The sequence below is a fragment of the Oryctolagus cuniculus genome, chromosome 6 (assembly GCF_964237555.1).
Source record: "Oryctolagus cuniculus chromosome 6, mOryCun1.1, whole genome shotgun sequence".
Taxonomy (NCBI): Eukaryota; Metazoa; Chordata; class Mammalia; order Lagomorpha; family Leporidae; genus Oryctolagus; species Oryctolagus cuniculus.
In genome coordinates, this window is record NC_091437.1 from 156,816,444 (window position 1) to 156,844,314 (window position 27,871).

The window sequence follows — 27,871 nt, forward strand, 5'->3', positions numbered from 1 at the left end:
ACTTCCACTTTCACTATGACCTTGTCTAAATAAGATCAGAGTCAGCAAACTCAAAAGGCTTCCATAGACTTGGCAACTCATGACAAGAGCCTAGGGTGATTACTGATACCATAAACAAGAATGTCAATTTGTTAAGTCAACGACAGGAGTCACTGTGCACTTACTCCTCATGTAGGATCTCTGTCCTTAATGTGTTGTTCAATGTGAATTAATGCTATAACTAGTATTCAAGCAGTATTTTACACTTTGTGTTTCTATGTGGGTGCAAACTGTTGAAATCTTTACTTAATATATACTAAATTGATCTTCTGTATATAAAGAGAATTGAAAATGAATCTTGATATAAGCCAGTCCCAAAGGGACAAATATCATAAGTTCTCCCTGATCGGTGACAACTAACCGAGCACCAAAAAGAAAACCTGTTGGAGTGAAATGGACACTATGAGAAACAGTGACTTGATCAGCCTTTGTCCTGACTGTTGATGAATAACTTAATACTTTATTCCTTTTAGTATTTTTTTCTGATTGTTCTACTTAACACTGTTGGTTGAATTCTGTAATTAATACACAATTATTCTTAAGTGTTGAAATTTAATGAAAAGTGATCCCTGTTAAATATAGGAGTGGGAATAAGAGAGGGAAGAGATGTATAATTTGGGACATACTCAAGCTGACTTGCCCCAAATGGTAGAGTTAGAAACATACCATGGGATTCCAATTCAATCCCATCAAGGTGGCATGTACCCATGCCATCTCACTAGTCCAGGTGATCAATTTCTGTTCAAAATTGATCATAATGATAGGACTAAGAGTCAAAGGGATAACATAAACAAGACTAGTGTCTGCAAATACTAACCGATAGAATAAAAAAGGGAGAGAACGATCCAACATGGGAAGTGAGATACACAGCATACTCATAGAATGGCAGATGTCCTAAACAGCACTCTGGCCTCAGAATCAGCCCTTAAGGCATGCGGATCCAGCTGAAAAGCCCATGAGAGTATTTCAGGCATGGAAAGCCAAGATACTCTGGCAAAAAAAAAAAAAAAATGACCTACATGAAAGATATCTGTGAGTGAGATCCCAATAGAAAGAATGGGTCATCAAAGAAGGAGGTACCTTTCTCTGAAGGGAGGAGAGAACTTCCACTTTGACTATGACCTTGTCCAAATATGATCAGAGTCAGCGAACTCAGGGGGCTTCCATAGCCTTGGCAGCTCATGACAAGAACCTATGGTGATTACTGATGCCATAAACAAGAGTGTCAATTTGTTAAGTCAACAACAGTAGTCACTGTGCACTTACACATCATGTAGGATCTCTGTCCTTAATGTGCTGTACATTGTGAATTAATGCTATAACTAATACTCAAAGAGTTTTTTCACTTTGTGTTTCTATGTGGGTGCAAACTGTTGAAATCTTTACTTAATATATACTAAATTGATCTTCTGTATATAAAGAGAATTGAAAATGAATCTTGATGTGATTGGAAGGGGAGAGAGATCGGTGGGTGGGAGGGATGTTAAGGGGGGGAAGCCATTGTAATCCATAAGCTGTACTTTGGAAATTATATTCATTAAATAAAAGTTTAAAAAAAGAAAAAAAAGAAAATGAATCTTGATGTGAATGGAATGGGAGAGGGAGTGGGAGATGGGAGGGTTGCATGTGGGAGGGATGTTATGGGGGGGGGGGAGGGGAAGCCACTGTAATCCAAAAGCTGTACTTTGGAATTTTATATTTATTAACTAAAAGTTAAAAAAAAAAAACAATCCCTAGCACTTCAAAATGTGATCTTTTTTGAAAACAGGCATTGTAGATGTAACCAAATAAGGAGTAGGGTGGTCTGCTAATCAAATGATTTTCATTCTTATTGAAAGGAAAGTTTGGGCATAGATGTGTGCAAAGGGAAGAAGGGAAGGCAGATTACATGCAAGGAAGTGAGGCCTAAAACAGACCTGTTCTCCATGGCCGTCAGAAGGAATCAGTTCTGCTGTCACCTTGGCTGTTTATTTCTAAACTGTGATTTAGTAAATGTTTGTTGTATGAGGCTTTGGCAAACCAACGATAGCAATGTGGTACTATTTTTGTCCACACATATGAATTTTAGACTGTGTTTGTGTCCAAGCTGAGAGACAGTAGAGGGAGGAAAATGAAGTAAGTCATCCCCAACATGCCATCTAAATTCCTCAGATGACTGCTGAACACATTATGTTCCTGGTTTCTAGTCGCGTGTAGTGGGAGAGTAGAATGTGTTACTCAATCTTGACCAGAACCCAAAATCAGTGTTCCAAGGTTTGTTGTGTACCTAGTCCTTGCTTAGATTTTTAGGGTTGACTTGAGGGAAAGGATTTTACGCTATCCCATCATTTCGTCCAGCAATGGAAGCAAGGAGCTCTCGATCACTTTTGCCACTGAGATTAATTCCCTTCAACATCAGTGTAGAGATGTTATCATATTTGATTGTAAGTTAAACTTCTGAGTTTGTTCTGTTCATCATAGTTCAAGGATGAGGGCCTTTGTACTTTGGGGGAATACAAGCGAATTGTCTCTCTTCACCTTTAATGATAAAGAATTAGGCTCTTAGTGATAAAGGCGTTCAGGTGGACTCTGGTCTTGATTCATCCAGATTTTATCCAGTTTTGGAAATATTTATTAATCCCCTATTTCTTCTTTTTTAAAGACATCCATTTATTTGAAGGCATAGACACACACACACACACAGACACAGAGAGAGAGAGAGAGAGAGAGAGAGAGAGAGAGAGAGAGATTTCCCATTCCCTGATTTACTCTTTAGCTGGCCATAATGGCCAGGACAAAACCAGGAGCCAGGGTCTTCTTCCAGGTCTCCAATGCAGGTAGCAAGGACCCAAATACTAGGGCCACTTTCTGCTGCTTTTCCAGGCTCATTATCAAGGAGCTGGATCAGAAGTGGAGCAAACTGGCTCTCATATGGAATTTTTGCATTGCAAGTGGTAGCCTAACCCACTGTGCCACAATACTGACCCCACTCCACTATTTTAAAAAGTTATTAATGACACTTTAATTTGGCCCAGTCACACTTACTAGGGAAACTATTTTCAGAGCCCTGCTGCCTTAAATTTCAAGAAGTAATGTTATTCACCATACAGAAGTTTTAGGGATCCACGAAAAAGTTTTTGTAAGCATAAGCATCATGATAATGAAGAGTAATGAAATTTTATTTGTCCTAAATGTGCCTTCTTTTGAGTTTTTTATTTTTTTACTTCAGAAGAATTAAAAAATGAGATTGTGGGTTTTGTTGAATAAAATCTACTCCCTCTAAACCACTCCAGATTTTGTTCCTACCTCTTCTAAACCTAATATTTCAAGGCAGAAAAGTCCTGTGTTGTCAGTCTGGAATTGAACAGCTACCTTGACTGGCCCTTGCCCTTTCAAGGAATATCTCAGGCACCATTAAGTCTTTCTGAAAGAACAAGTATCAGAAGCGCATACAATATTCCACCAACAGATACCTGTGACTTGTAAAATGAGAGAATATGGTGTATCCATATTTAAGAGAAAAAATGGGGTGCGAAAGCTTATAGCCTCTTGTACTGATAGGTAATTTGCCTTTTTCCTTGAAGCCAGCTTTGGTCTCCGATGTCTTTACTGTCTGTTCTTCTCCACCTGTTAAAAAAATAGTCATTTATTTAATAAGTATTGCAAAGGAAAAGTTTCTTCACAAATAATTTTTGAAACCATGTTTTGTGGCTATGTAAGTGACTAAGATAAAAGGGCTCATGTTTTCAAAAGGCTTGCTTGCTAATGTGAGAGGGTAGAAGGAAAAAGAAAAGGTGGAAAAATGAGAGGGGAAAAGGAGAGAGACAGAGATAGATAGATGGAAATATCAACTAATGACAAACGCAATTGGAGAATTACAAAGCGTGTTATTATAGAGTCTAATGGGTATCAGAAAAGCCTCTCTGAAACACACATAGGTCAAAATCCCTGTAACAGGGATCATCTTGACAACTGAAGATTAGACAATAAGTCAGAGTCTAGGATGGAGATGACAAAGAGGCAAGGGGTACAAAATGAAATCAGAAGGATTGTCACAAGCCAGATTACTGAGGGCTATGGAAGTCAGGAAAGAAGTTTGATTTTATTCTTTTTTTTACTTTTATTTAGTAAATATAAATTTCCAAAGTACAGCTTATGGATTACATTGGCTTTCCCCCCATAACTTCCCTCCCACCCGCAACCCTCCCATCTCCTGCTCCCTCTCCCATTCCATTCACATCAAGATTCATTTTCAATTCTCTTTATATACAAAAGATCAATTTAGTATATTAAGTAAAGATTTCAACAATTTGCACCCACACAGAACATAAAGTGTAAAATACTGTTTGCGTATTAGTTATAGTATTAATTCACATTGAACAACACATTACGGACAGAGATCCTACATGAGGAGTAAGTGCACAGTGACTCCTGTCGTTGACTTAACAATTTGACACTCTTGTTTATGGCATCAGTAATCACCCTAGGCTCTTGTCATGGCTGCCAAGGCTATGGAAGCCTTTTGAGTTCGCTGACTTGATGTTATTTAGACAAGGTCATAGTGAAAGTGGAAGTTCTCTCCTCCCTTCAGAGAAAGGTACCTCCTTCTTTGATGACCCATTCTTTCTACTGGGGTCTCACTTGCAGAGATCTTTCATTTATGTCCTCTCTCTCTCTCTCTCTCTTTTTTGCCAGTGTCTTGGCTTTCCATGCCTGAAATACTCTCATGGGCTCTTCAGCCAGATTGGAATGCCTTAAGGGCTGATTCTGAGGCCAGAGTGCTGTTTAGGACATCTGCCATTCTATGAGTCTGCTGTGAATCCTGCTTCCCATGATGGATCGTTCTCTCCCTTTTTGATTCTATCAATTAGTATTTTCAGACACTCGTCTTATTTATGTGATCCCTTTGACTCTTAGACCTATCATTATGATCAACTGTGAGCTGAAATTGATCACTTGGACTAGTGAGATGGCATTGGTACATGCCACCTGGCACATTTCTAACTCCACCATTTGGGGAAAGTCCAATTGAGCATGTCCCATAAGTATTGTGGAAGCCAATCACGGTTTTCAAGAAGGGAAGTAAGAATTTCTAATTTGCTTTTTAAAATAGTCATTCTTCCAGCTATATGTAAAGTATGTTATACTTCTTCTTCAGGACTGATTATTTTAAATGTTTTTATTTCTGTTTTACATTCTTCCCTGAAAGTTCTAGGCAAAATCAACCCCCCTTCTTCTTATGCTTGAGCTCAGATCCACCAGTACAAAGGGTCACTTGGACACTGATCCAGTTTGAGTATGTTCTCAAGTGATCATCTCAGATTTGCAAAGATTAGACTCAACTAATACAAATCATATACTTGTAGTATCTGTCATCTCATAGTTCATTTGTTGTGTTAATCATTAGAATGTGAGACTCATGAAGGTCAGGATTTTGTCTTTCTTCATCATTTGTGTATTCCCAGAACCTTTTATAGTACTTGGCACATAGTTGGTCCTCACTAAGTATTCAATGGATAAATTAATGAAGGGCCAGTGTGAAATGGAATAAGAATCCTGTGAAGTTACATGATTTCTTGATGCCAAAATGTCTAGGCCATGTGTAAGCCTCATACAATTCAGGCAAGGAAGATCCAAGACTTCATTTTAAGTGTGAGAGTCCATCATTACCAAATCACCTAGGGGGACCTCTCAAAAACCCTGGGTTGTCCTCTCTAAAGCTCTTTTCTGAAACTTTGTCCCAGTGTCTTATCTGTGGACTCTGCATGCTTGAATCCCTGTTCGGACTTTGATGCCAGCCCCTCTACCAATCTCGGGGACATCCTGACTTGACTGAATTCTAGTTATTAACTAGGGTAGTTCTTGATTTTGACTTGCACTTTTATCTACTGGTTTCCCTTTCCTAATGACTACTGAGGGATTATGACTCCAATAATGAAAATTCATATTGTATGATGAATGACAGAAAACTAGTGAAAAATCTGTATTATGATTGTGTTTGGGTGATATATTGGTGATTTTTTTCTGTTTGAATTTACTGCTCACAGATTTTCCAGATTTGTTACGATAAGCATAAGCTACATATATGAGAAAAGTAAATGCTTTAAAAATACTATACGATGTTTGATAAAGAAATATATAGCATGCTATACCAAATTATAACACATCATACAGTAGTCCCTGTTCTATAGTATATGTATTGGTAAGACTTGAGGCACAGGAAGAATAAATAAGAGTCTTTCTTCTTTGTGCACTTTGATAAACTACCGGAACTATACTGTCTCCTTTCTTATACTCACTACAAGTATTTTAGAGAATTCCCAAAGGAAATCTAATATTCTGAGGATTAGCATCATATTTTTCATTTTCCCAATTTGCAAATTTCCCTCTGTTATATGTCTCTGTGGTGTTGTCCACTGCCCAGAAATCTGAGAAAAGGGTCAAGGTGATAGAGGCCGGGCTGCGGTCTCCAAGCTCTGCTGAAGTTGCCATCTTCCTTTGCTCCCCAAACTGCTGAATCTGCATCTCTTACTAGTTTTCCCAAGGGTACATGTTGGTTTTTTCTGCTTTATTTGGAATCCTTTCTTTGTAGGAAGTAAGAGTGTGTTCAAGAAAGCAAGGCTGTTAGATGTAATTGAACATTTCCTGTGTATTCAGAATTACTGCTTCCCCATCGCTGCCTCACTGCTTTGGAGCAGATGTTAGTGCTGCATCTCTCTTTTCCCTCCAGAAAAAAATTATTTCAAGATATTTCTTGGTTCTCCATGCAAATAATTTCCTTTAAGATATTCCTTGCAGTCTGTGTACTCTTCTCAAGCAACCTGAATTTTATAGTTAATATGCTGTTGGATGCCAAGTTGGAACCCTGCCACACATATGACTATGTTTTGATTTGATTGATTGAATTTATTATGGACATGCCTCTTGTTTTTTATATTCCTGATTCTTGGAAGATCTGAAGGCCAAGATATTGCATGAGTATTACATTACAACTCAGAGAGGAGTCAGAGTAACTTTGCAGAAAAGGAATATTCAACTGCTTTTCTTACATGCAATATGGTGTCTGCATAGGAGCCTGCCATCCTTCAGTGTACACCTTTCATCACTACATCAAGACTCAAATGAACTTAGTGTTAAGGCCAATCTTGGATTGCCTTTTACAAACATGGAATAATTAGGACTAAGAGACATTTGGATTACAAATATTTTTATAATTTATGAAAAAGTGTTGGCATAATAATAGACAACAAGATTAGTCCTCAGACATATTGCCTATGTTCTAGGCTCTATGTCAGGAGACTTATCAGGAGACTTACCTACAGTAACATATTTAATCATTATTGCATGTGTATGAATTAGAAATATGATTGTCACTCAAAAAAAAAAAAAGGAATCTTAACATTGGAGAGGTTTAATAACCTGCCAATTGACCAGTCACTTAGAAGTGGCAGAAACTTCTCTATCTCCAAATTCTGTTCTTTTTAATAATTTTGTGATTAATACAGTGTTGGAAAGTATATTCCCAGATGTTGGTGAAATTGTACTAACACCAACATCGAGGGTCTGGCTATAGATAAGATTATCCAAATCCAATTCCCATTGTTGAGGAAAACAAAATGAACCAAGGGTAGCACAGTCAAGCACCAAACGGGAGACTGAGGAAGAAGACATATCAAATGTATGAGGAATTCTCCAGCTCAGACTTCAAATGACTTAATGTCAAGAACTCCAGAACTCAACCCAGCCCTCAAACACTGAAATTGGACCCATGTGTTGATGAGGTTGAACCTGCAGACAGAAGTTCTGCAATGGTAAGGATGGTTCGGGAAGTAGTCCTTGGATGCACATGCTGCGCTCACCACACCTAGTACACATCTTTTCTCAAACAAAGCAGCCTGAGCCACCTAAAGGTCAAGAGCATTTGATCCTACTTACCAAAGATTATTGCACTATTCACTCTTCATCTCTGACTCAGAACTTCTGGGGTAAGCCACTCCATTTTACCAGGACAGATTTATTTCTGAAAATTCTCACTTCTCTTGGTTTCCATGGGGGGAAAACATTTTCTAGAATATGTTACTTTTTTCTTAACTTTTATTTAATAAATGTAAATTTCCCAAGTACAGCTTATGGATTACAGTGGCTTTTTCCCACCATAATTTCCCTCCCACTTGCACCCCTCCCATCTCCCGCTCCCTCTCCAATTCCATTCACATCAAGATTCATTTTCAATTATCTTTATATACAGAAGATTGATTTAGTATACATTAAGCAAAGATTTCAACAGTTAGCACCCACACAGAAACACAAAGTGTAAAGTACGGTTTGAGTACTAGTTATACCTTTAATTCACATTGGACGACATATTAAGGACAGATCCCACATAAGGAGTAAGTATATAGTGACTCCTGTTATTGACTTCACAATTTGACACTCTTGTTTATGGCCTCAGTAATCTCCCTAGGCTCCTGTCATGAGTTGCCAAGTCTATGGAAGCCTTTTGAGTTTGCCGACTCTGATCTTATTTAGACAAGGTCATAGTCAAAAGTGGAAGTTCTCTCCTCCCTTCAGAGAAAGGTACCTCCTTCTTTGATGGCCCTGTTCTTTCCACTGGGATCTCACTCACAGAGATCTTTCATTTAGGTCTTTTTTTTTTCCCAGAGTGTCTTAGCTTTCCATGCCTGAAATACTCTCCTGGGCTCTTCAGCCAGATCCAAATGCCTTAAGGGCTGATTCTGAGGCCAGAATGCTGTTTAGGACATCTGCCATTCTGTAAGTCTGCTGTGTATCCGCTTCCCATGATGGATCGTTCTCTCCCTTTTTTATTCTATCAGTTAGTATTTTCAGACACTAGTCTGTTTGTGTGATCCCTTTGACTCTTAAACCTATCAGTGTGATCAATTGTGAACTGAAATTGATCACTTGGAATAGTGAGATGGCATCGGTACATGCCACCTTGATGGGATTGTATTGGAATCCCCTGGTATGTTTCTAACTCCACCATTTGGGGCAAGTCCAATTGAGCATGTCCAAAATTGTATATCTCCTCCCTCTCTTATTCCCACTGTTATATTTAACAGGGATCACTTTTCAGTTAAAATCCAAACACCTAAGAATAATTGTGTGTTAATTACAGAGTTCAACCAATAGTACTAGAACAAATAAAGTACTAGAAGGGATAAAGTATTACATCGTACATCAACAGTCAGGACAAAGGCTGATCAAGTCACTGTTTCTCATAGTGTCCATTTCACTTCAACAGGTTTCCCCTTTGGTGCTCAGTTATTTGTCTCCGATCAGGAGAACATAGGATATTTGTCCCTTTGGGACTGACTTAATTTACTCAGCATGATGTTTTCCAGATTCCTCCATCTTGTTACAAATGAACAGATTTCATTATTTTTGACTGCTGAATAGTATACTATAAAGTACATGTCCCATAATTTCTTTATCCAGTCTACTGTTGTTGGGCATTTGGGTTGGTTCCAGGTCTTAGCTATTGTGAATTGAACTGCAATAAACATGAATGTTCTGACAGCTTTTTTGTTTGCCAATTTAATTTCCTTTGGGTAAATTCCAAGAAGTGGTATGGCTGGGTTGAATGGTAGGGTTATATTCAGGTTTCTGAGGAATCTCCAGACTGACTTCAATAGTGGCTTGACCAGTTTGCATTCCCACCAACAGTGGGTTAGTGTCCCTTTTTCCCCACATCCTCTCCAGCATCTATTGTTGGTATATTTCTGAATGTGAGCCATTCTCACCGGGGTGAGGTGAAACCTCATTGTGGTTTTGATTTGCATTTCCCTGATTGCTAGTGATCTTGAACTTATTTTCATTTATCTGTTGGCCATTTGCATTTCCTCTTTTGAAAAATGTCTATTGAAGTCCTTGGCCCATCTTTTAAGTGGGTTGTTTGTTTTGATGTTGTGGAGTTGTTGATTTCTTTGTAGATTCTGGTTATCAACCCTTTATCTGTTGCATAGTTTGCAAATATTTTTTCCCATTCTGTCGGTTGCCTCTTCACTCTCCTGAGTGTTTCTTTTGCAGTACAGAAACTTCTCAATTTGATGCAATCCCAAATGTTAATTTTGGCTTTGACTGCCTGTGCTTCTGGGGTCTTTTCCAAGAAGTCTTTACCGGTGCCTATATCTTGTAGGGTTTCTCCAATGCTCTCTAATAATTTTATGGTGTTGGGTTGTAGATTTAAGTATTTAATCCATGCTGAGTGAATTTTTGTGTAAGGTGAAAGGTAGGGGTCTTGCTTCATGATTCTGCATGTGGAAATCCAATTTTCCCAGCACCATTTATTGAATAGACTGTCCTCACTCCAGGGATTGGTTTTGGATCCTTGATCAAATATGAGTTGGCTGTAGATGTTTGGGTTGATTTCTGGTGTTTCAATTCTGTTCCATTGGTCTATCCATCTGTTTCTGTTCCAGTACCATGCTGTTTTGATTACAACTGCCCTGTAGTATGTCCTGAAAACTGGTATTGTGATGCCTCTGGCTTTATTTTTGTTGTACAAGATTGCTTTAGCTATTCGAGGTCTCCTGTGTCTCCATATGAATTTCAGCATCATTTTTTCCAGGTCTGAGAAGAATGTCTTCGGTATTTCGATTGTTATTGCATTGAATCAATAAATTGCTTTTGGGAGCATGGACATTTTGATGATGTTGATTCTTCCAATCCATGAGCATGGAAGATTTTTCCATTTTTTGGTATCCTCTTCTATTTCTTTCTTTAAGGTTTTGTAATTTTCATCGTAGAGATCTTTAATGTCCTTGGTTAACTTTATTCCAAGGTATTTGATTCTGTTTTTGGCTTTTTTGAATGGGATTGATCTTAGAAGTTCTTATTTAGACAAGGTCATAGTTAAAGTTGAAGTTCTCTCCTCCGTTCAGAGAAAGGTACCTCCTTCTTTGATGGCCCGTTTTTTCCACTGGGATCTCACTCGCAGGGATCTTTCATTTAGGTTTTTTTTTTTTTTTTTACCAGAGTGTCTTGGCTTTCCATGCCTAAAACACTCTTTTGGGCTCTTCAGCCAGATCTGAATGCCTTAAGGTTTATGTTACTTTTCCTTTTACAGCAGAAATAAGACCAAGCAGAATAAAGAGAAGACAAATACAACAAAAAAAATTGTTTTCTTATGCTCTTGGGAGTTAGGACTGCATCAGAAATAGTTGCATTTTAGTTGCACTTTGTGAACTTGAGAGTTATTTTAGGTAGAGAAGTGTAGATGTCCCTTTGACCTCTCCTATTACTCCTGTGTGACACCAAGAGCAAGACTAAGTCTGAGAGACGGAAGTTTCTGGGGAACCAACTCTGCTTGAGTAATGGATAAGTATTGCAGTCAGAATGTCCAGAAATGGAATGAGTTATATCAGATGTGTCTGCACATCAAAAAAGGACATGTCCAGACATGTGGTCTAACAGAGGCAAGAAGAAAAATGGATAGAGAGCTGGAGATAGAGTTACAACGTTGTGTGGGAGACTGAACTAGATTCTTTAAATTTATTTGTTTTCTTTTCTTTTTTTTTTTTTTTTAAGGGGTGAGGGGTGGAAAGAGAGAGAGAGCACGCACTAGATTTCACCGTCTCTCTTCTTGCCTGTCCTATCACTGTTTTATTTTCAAAATCCCTGCTGCAGCTGGTACTAAACTAGCCCCAAAGCCAGGAGCCAAAGTCTCAATCTGGGTTTCTCATATGAAGTCAGGAGCATAAGTACTTGTGACATTACCTGATGCCATTAGCAAGAAGCTGGATCTGGGAATGTAGCGAGAACGTGAACCCAAACACTCAGATACGGAAGTCCAAGTGGCTTCTTAACTGCTAGGCCATCCTCTGCCTCCTGAAGTAGGTGTATTTTAAAGTTCCTGTGTCGGTTAGCTATTATTGTATTTAAAAAAATCACGTAAACATTCAATGGCTTAAAGCCACAAGTATATTTAAGTTCACATTGTCTGTGGGATAGATGAGAGAGTCTAGGGATGCTGGGGATCCAATAGAACAAAAGGACCCATAGGCTGTTGGAGCTTTATGCCTGGAATTGGCAGTTTATTGCAACCCAGAAATCAAAACAAGTCACAAGGCCAGGGTAGAGAGAAGGGGTGGGGAGGCTCTGCCTCTTTAGTGAGAGGGACTGCAGACATTCATTACTTGAAGAGTGAAAATTATTGGCCATTTGTATGCACTTTGACCACAACCCTCCTTCCATTCCAGAGAGTGTGTGATTCTTGTAGGCTCATGGGCCTATCTTACTCATTTTACTCATAGGCTGTGGCTTCTAATTATTTTTCATTCTACTGATATATTACGTGTGTTATGACTTAAGGATTTATGGCTCCTAATAATGATAACTTGCAGATACCAACTTTGGTTCCTTGCACAATTTATAAACATAGTTGAAATTTTGTCCTGTATATGTTTTTTACAGAATTGTTCAATATCCAAATCAACAATCCAACAACATGTGTTGTTGATTCAGTCATTATTTTAGAACTTATAAACACAAGGTTGTATGTGACCTGCACCACTAACTTTTGGTGCAGGTAGGCCATCCATTTAATGAGGGGAAAGAGTTTAAGAAAATTATCTATGATCATCCAATGAAATGTCAAAATCAATCCAAAGTCAATGTCTTAGGTTCTTTCTCAAAGTTCAGTTGTGTTTTACTGAGAAGATCTCTGCTTTGAAATAATGATATTCTCTATCTCACATAATAAGGAGACTATTATGCTATATTAAGAAATCGTATCCTCAGATCCTGAGTTCATCTTCCATTTCACAATAAATGACATGTTCCTTGGGGGTAGAAAGATGATGTACTTATAATTTAAGTCAATGTAGTAATTGTCCATTCTATTTTTCTTGTTGTACATGTTCTATTTTAACACATTGTTGAAATGTTTAAGCTTCAGCAAGTATTCACTCAAAGTTTCAGGAAAATCTAAATATTTTATATAAATCTAATTCCTCATTATTACCCAATGCAATTATAATACTATATAATGTTATAATAATTATGATATCTTGGAAAGTAAGCTTTTAAAGGAGTTAAATAGCTTGTAAAGTTCAACAGGAGTGAACTCAGAATTTGGGGCTAAGTTTAATCCTAAATCTTATATTCTTTCTACCACATCATAGATCTCTTTATTATCTTATTTTCTTGAAAATATAATAAAATATTGCATCTTGATGGCATTTTGGATTTTTTAAAATATTGTTATATTTATAACTTCGTTTGTTCTTTACAAAATAGTTTGGGGAAAAGATAATGTTGAGTGTAAGAATTTCTCTCCCTGCTTGACACTTAGACATACCAGGGTGCAGATTGAACAATTGAGTTGTCCAAAGCCTCATGGCTATTTATGGCAGAGCTGAGACTCATAATCAGATCTGTCTCAAATTCTAAGATAGGTTCTCTTTCAAATATCTTTTAAAGTTTTCAGATATGATGATATGTGCCTTCTATCTGATCATTTTAAATTTATAGTAGCCATTTCCTTGTTTTTTATTGGGAAAGAAGCACTATCATATTATACATTCTAATTTGAAGATAGATATCTCTTCCCTACATATGACATTAAGTGAATCTATCCTCATAAGTCCAGTGAGCATTTTTCAATGGAATAATGTGCATGATTCTACCATCCCTCAAGAAGATCAGATAGAGCAGTAAAAATCTGTTCCTCTGTGAAGCATTTCTTGGGGGTATGGAATAACAGCAAGAATTAATGATTTTGTATCAAATATTTACTCTTCTCTTCAAATTAATTGATGAAGCATAACACCCAGCATGATAAATGAGAAGCAAAATATTCATTTTGTTGTATCTGAGCAAGAATTTGATATCATATCTTAGTAAAATTTAATTAGATTGATCAATTTATGTAGCTAAAAATCTAGACATTGTATATAAGAAGTCTTAGCAAGTATGTGTGTGTGTGTGTGTGTGTATGTGTATGTGTGGAGAAAGAGAGAGAGAGAAAGAGAGAGAGAGAAAGAGAGAGAGAGAGAGAGAGAGAGAGAGAGAATCTGTTATGTGGACTGGCTCGTGTGATTTTGGAGGCCAAGCAGTCCCATGATCTGTGGTCTTAAAGCTGAAGAACCAGGAGAACCAGTGTTATAATTCAGTCTTGGTCTGAAGGTATAACAACCAGGGGAGTTGATTGTCTACTTTCCCATTGGAGGCCTTTAGTAGGACAGTGGCAAGTGGGGAGCCACTATTGTAAGTTCTAGATTTGCATGGCACAGGAGTCATTGTCTACAGTGTTCAAGGACAGAAGATGAATGTCCTAACACAAGAAGAGAGGGAGTGAATTTACCCTTCCTCTGTCTTTTTGTTCTATCTGGTCCTCAATAGACTGGAGGACCAGATAGAACAAAAGCCCTCACATTGCTGAGGGCTTATCAACTTTGATCTGTCTACTGATTCAAATGTTGCTATTCTCCAGAAATGCTCCCACAGACATATTTGGAAATACTCTCCTATCAGTCTTCTGAGTGTCTTTTAGCCAATAAAATTCACACATAAAAGTAACCATCACACCATCTATAAAATGGAAATCAGGATTCTTTCATGAGCTCTCAAAAAATGGTAGAGTCTTCTCCATTTCTGTTCTACCCTCAGCTTTCCCTGGTATATCATTTTGAATTTTTCAGTTTCTTGACTTTGCACTTTGACTCAACTCATGTCATCTGTGGAATGAAAGGATTCTATCTGCTTCAAGATTCTTAATTGACTTGAAATTCCTGTAGATAAGAGGGATTAGCATCCTCTGAAGTGGGAAGACAAATACAAAGCAACGTTGAGGAAATTTTCTTATGATCACTGCTATTGTTCATTTCTGCCTGTGATTTTCTCAAATGTTCCAAAAGGTGCCTGGGAACATAATACGCTGTAAAATTACAGATCTCAATCATGATCATAATCATGGTTATTTGTATACTAAGCTTCTCTGGACCTGATAAAGACAGTTGATCAAATTGTTACAAAGGCAAATTTTTAAGAAAAACACTGCCATTAAATGGACACTCTACTAAGAACTTATCATCTCATTTAGAGTCCAGTGTAACTCTGTGAGGTTTTTAAGTTATTATATAATACATATTTTCAAGTAAACTGAGGTTATGAGAAGGTGAATAACTAGACAAGGATTAGTTAGTAAATCTGCAGCTGAGCCAGATATAAATCCAAATGGATTTATATAATGCCTGACTTCGTTTCTGGTAGTCTCTGAGTTATTTTTTTCTCATTTCATATCAGTGAAATCCTGCTAAAATTTATTTTATTTTTTCCATTTATACTTTTCTCATATCTTTTATACTTAAAAATTGAATAAACAATAAATGTATGTCTTTTTTAACTTTTATTTAATGAATATAAATTTCCAAAGTACAGCTTATGGATTACAATGGCTCCCCCCCATAACTTCCCTCTCACCAGCATGGGCAACAGTGCAATAAATTTTTTAAAGATTCACAGTACAAAAATTTGATACATGTATACAATGTGTACGGATGGAATCAGGGCAGTCAACATTTCTCCTTTTTGACAATAATTTATGACTAGAGACTTGGAGCTGCTTCTTTCATTTGTTCATAAAATATGTAATAGGTTATTATATTATGTTGTATAATACTAACACTTAATCCTTCTTCAATCCCCAATACCATTTCCAGCCTCTTGTAATCAACATTCTGTGGTCAGACTGCATTTTTAAGCATCCACACATGAGCAAGAACATGTTACTTTTCTTTATGTCTGGCTTGTTTCACCTAACATGATGTCCAGGAATTCTGTTCATTTTGCTGTAAATAACAAGACTTCATTCTCTTTTATGGATGAATAATATTCCAATGCATATACATATATATGCATATATAATGGCATGTTATTTCTTTATATATGTTTTGTAGATATGTATATATATGCAATGCAATAGTATTTACATATATATCACATTTTCTTTATCCATTTATCTGTGATGGACTCCTTGGTTTATTCCATATCTTGGATATTATGAATAGTTTTACAATAAACAGTGGAATACGCATCTTTTTGTATAATGATGTCATGCTTTTTTACATACATAGTCAGCAGTGAGATTGACAGATTATATGGAGGTTCTAAAGGAAACTCCATACTGTTTTCCAAAGTGAGTGCACTAATTTATTTTCCCACAAACAGTACATTATAATTCCCCTTTCTTAACATCCTCATCTGCATTTGTTACTTTCTGTCATTTTTGGTAGTAGTCAACCTAACAGGAGTGAGGTAACATCTTGTGGTTTTGATTTGCATCTTCCTTGTGGCTAGTGAGATTGAGCATTTTTTTTCCTTATCTTTTATATTTCTTCATTTGAGAAATGTCTTTTCAGATCCTTCACTCAATTTTTATATGGAATTATTCTATTTTTATTGTTGATTTTTTTAATTCCTTATTTATTCTGGATATTTATCAGGAACAGTACATGGCAAATTTAGTGAGAAATCGATACTATTCTATATTATCAGGGAAATTCTAAACAGATCTGCCATCCTGGGCACAGCAACCAAGTCTACAATCAGGTCACATTTAATCCATTTCACATAGGTGTCTCCAATGCCAAAAGGGTTTCTTAAATATCAGATTTTAAAAAGACTAAGTAAGACTTTGTCAGGAAGATTGCACATATCTACTTACTTGGTTCATGTAAGCAAACAACTTTCTGATGTTCCACAGGAAGACCTGGTATAAACTTAGAAAGATCCCTCCTTAAAGAAAAAGTAGAAACTCTCTGGCATTTGGTCCCTTGGGACACTGACTTTCACTTTTTCCGTTGCAGCTGTCTCAGTTCTTTGTCTTCCACCCTTTCTCTGCCCTTGCCTGTCTGTTCTGGAATGCCACATCCGTAGCCTTCACCTTCACTTGCACACGTGGGCAATGCTCACCTTTAGTTTTTTCCTGGAACGTTACTTCCTCCAATAGCTCTAGCATGTATCTGGCTCCTGGATTGCAGGTTACCTGAGCAAGAGTTTCTTGCTTTCTTGGTAGAATTCCTACTGGATTCATCACTAGAATTTTGCACTTGATTTCTTTTTGTCTACAACGTTCTCTCCTATGAATTGTGTGAGCAAAGGGGGCATGATTAGGAATCTTGGAGTATACTTCCTTATTGGGATCAAATCCTGTCATTGTGAAGAAAGAAGCTGGTTGATTGCAGTTTAGAGAATGTTTACTGAAGGATTACTATCAGCAAATCCACACATCCCCAAGGTGAACAGCTTATGTTCAAAACAGTTTTAGGTAGACTAAAGATAGCCTTTTAGTAGGTATGCATTTAATGTGTTTTCACGAGTTCTATTAGATTTTTTTTGCATATACAAATTCTGATTTCACAGATATTAGTGCTTAGGACCAGTTAAGTGCTCTCTTGAGATGCTGATGCAGGGTATCAGCAACACCAGGGGAGCCCAGAAAGCTAGAAGACCTGGTAACGTCATGAAATAGGCTGAGGGATGAGTGTAGTTTTAGAAATACTGGTCTGGACATATGGATATCAAGACACACTCCATGGGCCATTGTCCATCTTCCTGCTACTGTCCCCATAGCAGTTTGTGGTGCTCTCCTATTTTCCCAGTTTATTTGCTTAGATAAACTGGACCTAAATTAAATGTAGGGTCTACCAACTTTATTGCTGTGTGACTTACCACTCTGAGTCTGTGTTTTCAGCGGTAACCCGCGTGCCATGGTGAAGATGAAATGAGAGAATGCTGTACCTGGTTTAGTTTCTGGCATGCTACAAAGGCCTAAAAGGTGCTAACATTTTTAATAAGGGGTAAAATACATGCGAAATTATTTTAAGTTTAATAAACCAAAATTTCAGGGTGTCTACAAAAGTAGAAATGATCTCCAAATGGTCTTCTAGTTGAACAGAGTGTCAGTCTAGGAGTATAGGGTAGGCTAATAGGAATTATGTGAGTTTTTGGTGGTCATTGAGAGTCCCAGAGTCAAGTTCTATCTCATATTAGGATTCCATGTCTAGAGTTCTTTCTGTTGTTCTAATTCTCCTCTGAATCAAACTTATTTTTCTTGTTGATAACCTGATTCCTTTTTTAAATTAGCAAAATATTACAAGTAAATGCTTCAGCCCAGAGAATCTTAAAAAAATCTAATTATAACAATCCCCCAAAACATAATAGAGTCAAAGGTAGAATCCTGTGTTATCTACACCTCAGAGATGCATTGTTCAAATGCCTTGCAAACAAAAAAAATAGGGAAGGGACAGGCATTGTGTTGTAGTGGGTAATGCTGCTGCCTGTGGTGCCAGCATCCCATGTGGGTGCCAGTCCGAGTCCTGGCTGTTCCACTTCTGATCTAGCTCCCTGTTAATGTAACTAGGAAAGCAGCAGAGAATGGACCTTGCCCAGCGCTGGCCATTGTGACCATTTGGGGAGTGAAGATCTCCCTTTCTCCCTCTCACTCTATAATTCTGATTTTCAAATAAAATAAACAAATCTTTAAAAAGGACAGGGAAGTAGGGACATTTCCTCCTCTCCACCCAAGGCAATAAAAAATAATAAACAAAACTTTTATAAATGTCACAGTGCCGCCTTTTGTTAAGATCACCAGCCTCACGATTCATTACCTTATTTATTGTGCTTCCTTTCTTTCTAGCCTGAGCATAGGCACTTATTGTTATATCCTGAAATGGGGAAAGAGTGTGTGCCTTTGTTTCTTGATATATGATAAAAATCAGTTGTTGCCATTACTCTAGTTCCAAGATGTTTGTTGAGTCATTTTTAAGAGAAGAGTTAACTTCTACACTCTTATATAGTTTGAAACATGCCAATGTTCAAAACTTTGCTTCCTTAGAATCTGGGAAACTGCACAAGGTCCTCAAGTTTATGGAAGGGAAGGTAAGTGATACTTGTTTATAAAACCTGGTGCAGGATTTTTATGATTGTGACAGGGAACCCAAGATCGAGCCCTGCTAAGATGGAGGAAGACAAGATGCTTATAATTCATGGTAGCTGTGTTGCCCACAGGTTAAATCATATACATAAAAGAAACATGCTAGACAGACTCCTTGATGGACAAGTGATCATAGAAATAACACATAGTACACTATTAATATTTTATTTTTCAGATGAAGAACATAAAGTTTAGATAAAGAGAAGGATTTGTTCAAATTCAACTACTCAGTAGTTAGTTGAATTCATTTAATGTTCTTTCAATTGGGTCAACACTTTTTTTTTAACTTTTATTTAATGAATATAAATTTCCAAAGTACAGCTTATAGATTACAATGGCTTCCCCCAATAACGTCCCTCCCACCCGCAACCCTCCTCTTTCCCACTCCTTCTCCCCTTCCATTCACATGAGGATTCATTTTCGATTCTCTTTATATACAGAAGATCAGTTTAGCATACATTAAATAAAGATTTCAACACTTTTTTTAGCATCATGAAAATTTGGACATATAACTGAAGCTCCAAACCTCACTTTTCTAGCCTAGGAACTAGAACCATAGTCCCTACTTTAAAGAGCTTTTGTGTGTGGTTATGAGTTCCTATACATAATACATATCATGCGATGCTTTCACAAAGTAGTAGAATCAAAACAAACCAATTCTTACTCCTAACAGTCATTTGCAAAGGTGGATGTTTTGATTGTTTTCATTTATATGTTCATGCTTTTATTATACATGTGTATGTTAAGCAAATACTTTGTCAGGTTTTCTGTGTGGCAGTTTCATCAGAAGTGGGACTCAGAGTCCAGAAGGAAAAATGATGTCAATGTCAATACTCAAATTAGATGCTAAAAGAGGCAAATGTTTGTAGAGTTGGACAGTATTATGCAAAGGCTTTTTATTTTGCTACTTTAATAAATTTTTAAGTTATCACAAATAATTTTAAAAGATGTATTTTTTGTTTATTTGAAAAGGCAGAGTGACAAAGAGAATGAGAAATAGGAGAGAGAGAGAGAGAGAGAGAGAAAGAGAGAGAGAGAGAGAGAGAGAGAGAGAAAGAAAGAGATATTCCATCTACTTTCTCACTCCCCAAATGGTCACGACAACCAAGTCTGGGCAAGGATGAAGCCAAGAGCCAAGAACTACACCCAGGTCTCCCACATGGATGTCAGGGCCCCAGGTAGGTGGCCTAACTTCTGCTGCCTTCCATGAAACATTAGCAGGAAGCTGTATCAGGGGCTTGGCAGCTGAGACTCAAACCATCACTCCAGTATAGGAAGCTGGCATCCTATGTGGTGGCTTAGTCTGTTGCACCACAATCCTGACCCTTAAAATTAATTCTTACATGATAGAAAGAATAGATTAATAAATTCAGTCAAAGCATTGCAGCATTTATTTGGGAAAAAGCTGTACTTTTTTGTGTTTTTGCTCTGTATTTGTGTTTATTGTTTGTGACTGGGGATGTAACATTGGGTTCATCACATCTTCTTCTAGTGCTATAGAATTTGTATGTAGTCACATAGAATCCCAGAATTGAAACATACTTCCTAACTTTTCCTGTAGCTTGATGAGGCCATGTGGCTAAGTTCTGCCTAATGAAAGGTAAGTTTAGAAGTTTTTAATCTTATGAAATTTAATTTATAATTTTTAAAATTTGCCAGTCATGGTATGATTATTATTAATAAACATTTAATTAAAAAGTTATCAGTTATGGATTCCCAAGGTATTGTTACTCTTGGTCTCTTATCTGAATTCTTTCTTGTGCAAATACAAGAACCTCTAAAAGCTGTCTTTTTTTAACTTTTATTTAATAAATATAAATTTCCAAAGTACAGCTTATGGATTACAGTGGCTTTTTCCCACCATAACCTCCCTCCCACCCACAACCATCCCATCTCCTGCTCCCTCTCCCATCCCATTCACATCAAGATTCATTTTCAATTCTCTTTATATACAGAAGATCAATTTAGTATATACTAAGTGAAGATTTCAACAGTTTGCACCCACATAGAAACACAAAGTATAAAGTACTGTTTGAGTACTAGTTATACCATTAATTCACATAGTACAACACATTAAGAACAGAGATCCTACATGGGGAATAAGGGCACAGTGCCTCCTGTTGTTGATTTAACAATTGACACTCTTGTTTATAGCGTCAGTAATCTCCCTAGGCTCTTGTCATGAGTTGCCAAGGCTATGGAAGCCTTTTGAGTTCATCGACTCTGATCTTATTTAGACAAGGTCATAGTCAAAAGTGTAAGTTCTCTCCTCCCTTCAGAGAAAGGTACCTCCTTCTTTGATGGCCCGTAGAAGCTGTCTTTGATAACACTTTCCTTGTTTGTCCTCTCCCCCCACCCAGTTATGAGCATACTCGTCATGTTTAATGAGGACATTGCGCCTGACAAACTAGGGAGGCATCTCAGGAAAGAACAGAGAGCCCAGTTGGTATTCAGATTGGAGTTTCTATGGATACAGGTATTGGCCTTCTGTTTCTTCTCCACCCACTCCCTTTCTGCGTTATTGCTGGGTGAGGGCTTCCTGGAGGTAGGATTCCTGAAATTCCTCCCAGAATTTCATCAACATTGTGTTACTGGACTTAATAACCCATTTGGTGCAAGTCAGGGAAGATTCTGCTAAGCTGTCACCAGGAGAGGGCTAAGGCTTACCCACCAAGATTATTGAACAAAGGCAAGACTTTTTTGATATGCAAATACTGATCTGCTTCCAAGGCTTGCTTCTACACTTTTTTCTCATTCAGACACACAAAAATTCTAATTTAGTTCATTGTCCCTCCTCACACACTTAGGTTAAGTCTACCTTGGTACTTCACGTTCCTGTAGGATTCTGGGAGGAATCTTATAGGAAAAGGATGGGTGAAGGTCCATCTTCAGTGTCTAAGCAGCATATGAGAGTAGAGCTTGTGATGGGTATTCTTCTCCTGCTGTCTGTGCTACGTGTTTGGAAGTGGTCTGGGAAAGATTGTCCTGCATAGTCTGGAGGGAGGGCCAGTCATGTTGTCCAGCTGGATAAACTGAAAGCCCTGCCTCACAACCATTTGGATCTGGACAGCTTGTATTTTTCCAGAAACAAAACAAACAAGTGCATTAAAGACACATGGTCCAGAGAGAAGCAGCAAGAGTGTGTGAAGTATAGGCCAAGGAGAGGAAATAGTCACGAATTCCATGACCCAGCAAGGGACCAGAAATGCTAACCCTATTCAGCCTAATCATGGAATTGTCTGGCTTCATCCAACAAATGGTGAATATGGTTTTGTACTTGTGTAGTTGAACCCCAAAGCATTTTTCATGGAACATGATACAGATACTCCCATGGGCATGAGCTACCATGTCTAAGGCCTGCCTTTTTTTTTTTAAGATTTATTTATTTATTTGAAAGGCTGAATTATATAGAGGAGAAAAGACAGAGTGAGAGATCTTTCATCCACTGCTTCACTCACCAAATGGACACAATGGCCAGGGTCAGTGAGGCTGGAGCCAAGAGCAGAAGCTTCTTTCAGGTTTCCCAGGTAGGTTCAAGCATCCAAAACTTGAGCCATTTTCCTCTGTTTCCCAAGTGCATTAGCAGGGAGCTGGATCAGAAGTGGAGCAGCCAAGACTCACACCAGTGCCCATTTGGGATGCCAGTATTTTAGGTAGTAGTTTGAGTGACTACCCTACAGCACTGGCCCTTAGGCAAGCTTTTTATGAAGTACTGAGTTTAGTAACTTCTATTATGGTAGCTTTTAACTGTATGAAATTTGTGTTTTGTTCTCTTTCACCCAGGAAGAGGCCTGGTTTTGTCTTGCTCTTGAGAGCCTAGTTTAAGAGTTTTACTGTACCTAGAGATCCATAATCTGTTAGTATAAGAAATGCCCAGAACTGTCTTGAATAGGAATAGGAATATGCTGTGTGGCCTGGAACCTCCCTGGGCCAGTCTTTTCTCCAGAGGTGAGGATAGGATCTGAATACTTTACTTCCTGACAGATCAATAGTGCTTTCTCCTTGCATACCTTGTAACTACATTTAGTTATGAAATTAAGGATGATAGTCCTATGCCCAAAACTGGGGTCCCAAGTAGAGCAATAGACTAGAAACTAAACTACCTTTTAGATCATCTGTCCACCCACCTCAAAACATTGGTCTTTTAGGTCCTCTACAGGGGCCTGTCAAAATAGGTGAGGGCTGTTTCTAAATCTTTGTGGCATCACTGTCCAAGTAAGCTGCTACGTTATGTCCCATTTCTACCCTTCCAATGGCAAACAGGACTGACAGAGGGGTTTTAGTATTAATAATAATCAGGCAGATTTTTAAGTCCTGACCAGGTATGTGTGAGGCCAAACATTTTGGTTAACCTCTAGATAAGCCTATTCATGTACGTTACTGAAAAAGCATAAGTGAGGTGTGAATCTTTTGGGGAAGGTACCCATTGACTCCAATTACCTGGCTGGACTGGAAGGAGAGCTGACCTGAATAGCAGGTTAGCAGAGTAGGTAGCTACTATTATCTAAAAGAAAATTCATGGTCCCACATGCATTGTCAACAATGACCCTAGACTCAGTCCCATCAGTTGTGATGGTTGACTTGGGAACAGGGTCTAGAGTACTGATATGGGGGTCCTTCAAAACTCAAGGTAGTTCCACTTCCGAGGACCCCAGTTTTACATAGCAGACAGAGCTCTACTAGTGGTCACCTTCTGTTACAATATTTGCTTGCCCTATAGCCTAGTATTCCACATTGATACAGGTGCTATCTGAGGTGGACTGATTATGTTGGCTCCTTGGATGCCTGATCACTGCATAATGCAGCCATGAGATGAGCCTGCTGCCTGTCCTTACAGGGATACTTCTGCCTAACTTGCCCTTCTTCCTCCTGGTTCTGCTACATTACACCACGGAGGCAGCTTTCAGGATATCAGCCAAAGAGGTGCTCAGCCCTTCCCTAATTTTTGAAGATTTCTGATAGCAGGAGTGACCTGAACTGGAGATCTGTAGTCACTGGCATGTTCTGATACTATTTATCCTTCCCTGTGAGTATTTATGGTGCCTATGAGAACTCACTTTCCTTGTTTTTGATGAGCCTAAGAGTTTAAAGGAGCAATGGCTGGGCATTTTGTGAAACATCCCTCTGTTGTGACTTGTCTGATTTCTGTGTGTGTGTTTGACTAAGATTGCATGTTTTGGGCTGGAAAAGCACAGAGATAAAATGTTGTCTCATAACATCACATCAATTGACTTTAATCTCAACATGACCCATCATTGGTAATGTTAGCTTCCTCCTTGTTAAAATTGGTTATTTCCCCCCTTTGCCTACTGTATTCTCTGGAAGAAATTCACTATGTGTAGTCCATAATAAGAATGAAAATGTCCCATCTTCTGACCGTGAATTATATACACAAATTATTTGGAATTCTTGGGCATGGGAGATGTGTCTTATGAATTATGTATTTGTTAATTCATTATATATTTATATTTCTATGGGCTCATGGATATTTATTTAGACTTTGCCACCATTTCTGAGAATGGGCAGACTGACAGTGCTAAGGATTCATAAAGTATTTAAATCAAAATTGTAGAAGACCACTTTTAGAAAACCACCAAGAATCTGCAAGTCTAACTTTGACCTTAATGTTGAGGAAGATCTGGCCAGAGATCCACTGCATTATTTAGGCTCTTTCATGCAACATAATAGAATAAATGAAAACAAATTATAGTGAATAAAGGATTAGATCACAGGCCAGAAAGGCTGGGTTATAAATTGGATGCTGGGAAATTAAACACAAAGATTGCAGCGCTTGGTACTGTTCATTATAGGCTTTTTAATCATTTCTTCACATTAATACATTGGACATTTTCCAGGAACATCTGTTAAGATAATCAGAGTTGTGTATGAAGCAAAGGAAAACATAGTATTTGAAAACATAATTGTGCTCCTAGTTTTTCATTGTATTCTTTGCAAATTTGCTGAGTAAATAATCTCTGTTAGAACTCACCATGACTCCTCTGTTGACTACATTCACTTCCTTCCACACAGCAAATCAAGGTGGTTTGGACTTTGAGTTCTGAGATAAACCATGTTATGATGTCAGTGGGAACTCAAATGGAAGAATAGGTGATGAGGTAGGGAATTGAGCTCTTTGAAGAGGAGAACAAGTTTAGTATTTCCTTATCTCTCAGTTTCCAAATTTTGAAAATGAGGATAACCATAGCATAGCTAATAGGGTCTGAGCATTAAATAACGTAAATTAAATTAAAGCACTTGTAGTAAAAAACATGGAAAACACATAATAAATTAAACCATTGTTACTATCACAGCTATCCCTATAATCATCCTTATTAATTCAATAATCTTATGACTTGAGTCAACACATTTTGATTATTGAGCAAGTTCAAATATTGTGATATAGTTTTAGCAACAGAAATAAATTTGCACTTCAGACAGGACCCTATCTTATACAAAAGGTGTTGATAAATGTTATTAAGTAAATTACAGGACAATGAGCACTGATATGTCATAGGAGAGTATCAGGTTTAAATTAGAGGAGCTGAACAGCTGTGTTAAGGGCTGATCTAACTAAACATGGTTAGTTCCCATGTGTGCTATATAGATATGTTATTCTTTCTCTTCAGAAGAATAAGTTTTAGGAAAAAAGAGAATCCAGGAGTGTGACGCCAGTGTGATTTTCTTTGATTAGAATCATAAGTAAAGTGGAATAAGTGTTCCTACTATAAGTAGCAATTGTTGTCTCTTGAGTTTGTTGTGAAAACCAGTAGTAACTCATGATTTTTTTATTTAATATGTACAAGGATTTAGGTACTTTTTGAGAATTAAAATTTTTGCCTGAGGACCTTTTTGTATTTTGTATTTGTGATGAACAACTGAAAAGGATTGGACTCATTTTTAACTTTGAAAATGAGTTAGACAACTTTGCCAGAAAGCATAGTATAATGGAAATTGGACACTTCCTGGTATAATAAGGGATTTAATACCTGTTATATCCATATTAATATTGTGCTCTTGGACAGTGTGTGTGTGTATATATATATATATATATATCTTTCAACTTCAATAGACTTACTATTCATGAATACTTGAAAATATGAGACAATACATGTATATGCCTGGCATAGAGTAGGCACTCAATAAAAAAGTAATTTCCACTTAGATTTTTTTCTTTTTCATAGGAGATGTTCCTGGAAATTAAACTGTCTGATGCTGAGATTGCCTCTTCATTCAGTTTCCCAGCAAATTTATTCTTCTGAGTGTCAGTTGTATAATTTAATTAAGAATAGAATAATATGAACCCAAATGCACCAACTTATTGTCACTGATGGGAAATGGTTATAATATATGAAATTGATTTTCACACAACCATCCCATAAATATAACATTCTTACATTATTTTTCTCACAGTTACAGTATGAAGATTGTTAATATTCATCAGGAAACACTGAAGGAAAGTATGTCAGTGATTTCCAAATCATCAAAAAGAAAGAAATACCATTCAGTTGTATTAAATTGTAGCAATTTTCATTAAGTTTCATATTGCTGAAAAATTTACCCTTACCTAGCTACTTGATTTAAAAATAAACTTCTTTGGTAAATTTGTGCTTATAGCCATCATGGACTAAGAAATCAAAAGTGCTTTTCATTGCAAGTGACTGAATAACTGTAAAATGCCATGAAACAGTGATAATCATGTATCGGGCAATAGGAAGCATGAAATCATGGACCGTTTTGTCTGTTCTGCCTTACTGCCCGGCTAGAACTCCAAAGGCACATCTCAAGCAGTGAGAACTCCAACTAACCAGCAGACTACCTGCATTGAATAGAGTTAGAATGTGGGGAAGCTAATACAGCAGGGGTTTTCTTATAAGAATTCGAAACAGAGACCTGAAAGGAAAGGTGATATTTTCACAGACAGAGCAAACTCTAGAAAACTCAAAAGTGCCTTCTCCTCTTGCCTTCAGCTGAGAACTCAGAAGTTTACACTTGCAAGGAAACTATGAAAGACCTAAGAATCAGTGGAAATGAACAGGCAGAAGATTCAAACCTAAATGCTCAAAGCCATACACACAGAGGTGATAATAGTTCATGTGGAAAACCTTGTGACATAGGACATTAAACAGAATCCTCAGCAAGCCATAGCTTTTGAGATTCCTCAATAGTGGCACAAAATTAGCCCTTAAAAGATTCTTGCATAAAATGTTAAAGTAAGCTTGAAGCAATTACATTTTTTAAATAATTTAATACACTGCAAGAAAGTACTCAATGCTAAACAAATAATTTACCATGTCTGTCACGCAGTTAAAAACATACAGGCATATAAAGAGATATTAAATATTTTCATGAGAGGAAGAGGAAGTCAACAGAAGCAAGTTTAGAAATTTACTGAGTATATGATTAATAAATAAGGATATTAAAACAATTTTTGGCGGGGGCGGAGCCAAGATGGCGGAATAGTGAGGGCACGCACCAATAGTCCGGGAAAATTTAGTTTAATAAAAGCGGAGTTACGGTAGCCTCAGAAAAAGGATCAGGAAAAAAATGCAGAGGAAACTCTTCTGGAGCTATTCGCTGTGACCCAAAGGACCTACTGGGAGAGCAGGGTCGCCCACCACGCGGAAGCCGAACCGCGGGAGCCGCAGAGTCTGAGCGCCAGTGCGGGAAGGGGAGTCTATGTGACAAAGACAGCAGCAGGGAGAGGAGGGACGCTAAGGGCTCTGAGTCCACACATCGGCGCTGGAAGCGGAGGTGAGCTCAGTAACCGGAGACATTGGCGGGGAAACGGCAGACAGAATTTTAGAGGGACTCAGGTTTTGAAGCGGGAAAGCCCAACAGACTACAGGAGAGAAGGAAAAATAAATAAATAAATAAATAAGTAAAAAGGTGGGGGCATAC

At 37.7% G+C, this 27,871-nt stretch overlaps 1 long non-coding RNA gene across 3 annotated transcripts in view; it reads left to right on the forward strand.

Moving 5' to 3' along the window:
* Positions 1-27,871, forward strand: part of LOC103348134 (uncharacterized) — a 192,432-nt gene that overhangs the window by 151,044 nt on the left and 13,517 nt on the right. For 2 of the 3 annotated variants that reach the window (XR_011389341.1, XR_011389340.1), the window contains 2 exons: positions 18,875-18,918; positions 20,466-20,573. This is a non-coding gene — a long non-coding RNA (uncharacterized lncRNA). The remainder of the gene's footprint in view (positions 1-18,874; positions 18,919-20,465; positions 20,574-27,871) is intronic. The other variant, XR_011389342.1, reaches the window with a different exon arrangement.